Here is a 3,143-nt window from a genome sequence, read left to right as displayed (position 1 = left end):
TAGTTGAAAGTAAGCCCATCTTCAAAGAAAGAAAAAAAAACATAAAAAAAACAGAGATAAGAAAAATAATAATTGTAATAATCTTGATAATGTAATTATAAGTTAATTAATTCTTTTATCATTTATTGTGGTCTAGTGATCAAGAAAAAATCGGGGGCTAGGTAGCAGTGGAGGTTGTTGAGTATGCATTTGCTTCAAATCTTGGGTTTGCTAAAAAGGGGAATTTTATTATTGTTTTCCAAATTAAATTACAACATTTCCCTTAAAAAAAAATGAAAATGAAGATTTAAGTTTAAATGAGATTTTATTTTATTTTATTTATTTATTTTTCCTGCCACTGCCTATGAGGGCATCGCGTGGGGGTGAAAAAAAAAGGGGGAGAAAGCTCCGGAAGTGAAAAAAAACCTCAAATCCCTAACCCCATCTTGTGATTCCATCGCTCCTTCCACTGCCTTCCCCTATCCGTGCATTCGTCGACGGCGTGTGTGCTGTGGGTGTGCCGGTAATGCTGAGCTCTGCGTTGCTTCCTTCAAAGCTTGGTCATTCTATTTTTTCCTTTGCTCTTCGGTGCCTTGGTAGCTTAGAAAGGATTGAGCTTCATTCCCGTTTTCCTCTTCCATCTTAGTTGCTACTATTAGGGATTTAGGTAAGCTCAAATCCCTTTTTTTTTATCTTGAGTAGCAGTGTATTTGAGAGAAGTTTTCCCTGTTCTTCTCTCCCCTGTTTTTGCTGCTGCTGTTGTGGGGAGTGGATTGGAGATAATTTACTTCTGTTGTATTTAATCTTTTACTCTGATGAATGGGAGTGTGTGGAATTGTATTGAGATTATATATATATATATATATATATTCAGTTGGCGCTGATGTACGGTTTGGCCCGGGGGGTATTGCGTTGAGCTTTGATGAATTTTGGTTTAATGGATTTGATGAGTTTATTTGAATGTGGGTGCCGAAACATATGTGTGTGTTAATTAGCGCTTCACTGTTGCCATCTTGTGGATTAAGAGGTTTGGTTGTTGAGTTATGATGAATGCCTATAAGGTGTTTGACGAACTGTGTGAATGAAGAATGAGACTTGGAGATTTTGTTTGGTTTAGACATGAGGGGATGAAGTATTTGGATATGTTTATATTAATATTGTGATGATTGCAAAAGTAGAACTTTGGAATCTAGTTACTTATGTTAATAATGTTGAGAAATTAACTTGTGTAGCTTTATGTTGTATTTAGGGTGTTGTAGTTGCTTGTCTAGGAGTAGAACGCGATAATGAAGATGTTGTAACTAGTTATTTGGATGCTCAAGAGCTATATGGTTGTTGATTTTTATAGCCTGATATTTATTATGTGAGTTGAGCTAAGATGTGCTTGGAATAGCTGTGCAATCTTGTAGAAGAATTTAATTAAACTAAGATTAATGGATATTTGCAAATTGATTTATGGAATGGTGTAACAAAGGAGTTGGCTTATTGTGCAGTATTATTGAGCTGAATTAGAAAACGTTTTTTTGAAAGGTTGATATGATATCCATATATGAAACTCCACAGAAATTTAAATAAAATCCCTTGAACGTTGGCATTGAGTGAAATATTTATATACATAAGCTCATTTTTATTTATTGAGACTTACTGAAGAAGAATAATCAACTAAAATTTCATTGAATAAATTGTTAAGAAAAATTCTTTTGGTTCTGTGACACCAGGAGATTTAGGAGTAAGCACATTACAGAATTGTATAAACGAAAGTAAGTAGTATGATTGAGATAAGTAGCTGTTTAGTGAATAGTGCTTCATGATAATTTTTATAAATGATATGTTTTTCAATGTCATATTTGTTTATATCATCAATATTTTTGTTTTAAATATTATTTGATTGAAAACAGATTTGTTGGAACTATAACATTTGTTTATTGATATTTGTATGCCCGGACGAAATAATGCTTTTGAATAATGATATATATATCTTAAAAATGTCCCTCTATGAACTTATACTGTTTGAAAAGAATCCTTCCTCAGTGACTAACGGAATTTGAAAGAAAGTTTTGAAAATGTTATTTGAAAACTTTCATGCTGGGATCATTTGTTATAAAATATTCTTTCTTTATAAGATTTCATTATGGGATATAGATATCTTTCGTTTAATGGTATATTGATCCCATGCATGCTTGAAAAATGTTTTTTTTCCTGAGGACTGAATACAGAACGCTGGTTGCTAACAGCAGTACTGTTAGCTCTTGGTGCACCATGGTTAATATCGAGCTCGCTTGTTATTCGTGGCTTCAGCTGCGCTTGTTATTCGTGGGCATTGTTCTCACGCTTGTAATTCGTGGCTCCGGCTGCGCTTGTAATTCGTGGCTCCGGCTGCGCTTGTATTTGTTGCTTCGATCGCGCTTGTGATGGTGCGCCATGGTTAACATCGAGCTCGCTTGATATTCGTGGGCATCGTTCCCGCGCTTGAATTCGTGGCTCCAGCCACGCCTGTTGGTTACTTACCCTCGTGGACTGTGTGTCCACGCTTGTTACTCGTTCTGTTGAAGTCCTCAACTGAAAAGAGTTTTTGACACTATTTCGTGATTTGAATTTATAAATAAAGTTTTTTTTTATATCAAAACCTCTTTATATATTTTATTTTATGTTTTCATGGCTTATTATGAATTTAAAAGCAATGGTAAATTATTTATTTTACATGATTATATTGCATAATTTGTTCTTGTAGCACTTCTTTTACCTTATTTTTATTAATGGGAACTATTGAGTCCTTGTACCTCCCATTGAATAGCAAAGACACTCATTATTAATCAAAGCTTGTAGATACGTTTCCGAATATCTTTTAATGATGTAAATCTAAGTGTACATTTAAAAACAAAGGGAAAAAAAATTACTATTTTGACAATAAGAAATACATATATATATATGAACTAGAAATAACGGATGAACCTTTAAGATTTTTTGTAATTTTTAGGGCAAGCATTTGTTTGTATGTCTTGAAGGCTTTAGGAATGTGAGTTCTCATATTCCGTGCCGGTCACCCTTTAATTTTCGGGGCGTGACATATAATTAAGCTTTTAATCCAACAATCGAGCCATCTCAAATTGCCACAAAATATTTTCCTAAAATCCCAACTTACTAATTGCAACCAGAATAATAAA

The sequence above is a fragment of the Neltuma alba genome, unplaced genomic scaffold, assembly GCF_004799145.2.
Source record: "Neltuma alba isolate B1F8T4 unplaced genomic scaffold, ASM479914v2 tig00011180_pilon, whole genome shotgun sequence".
Lineage (NCBI taxonomy): Eukaryota > Viridiplantae > Streptophyta > Magnoliopsida > Fabales > Fabaceae > Neltuma > Neltuma alba.
Note: the sequence above shows the minus strand (reverse complement) of the source record.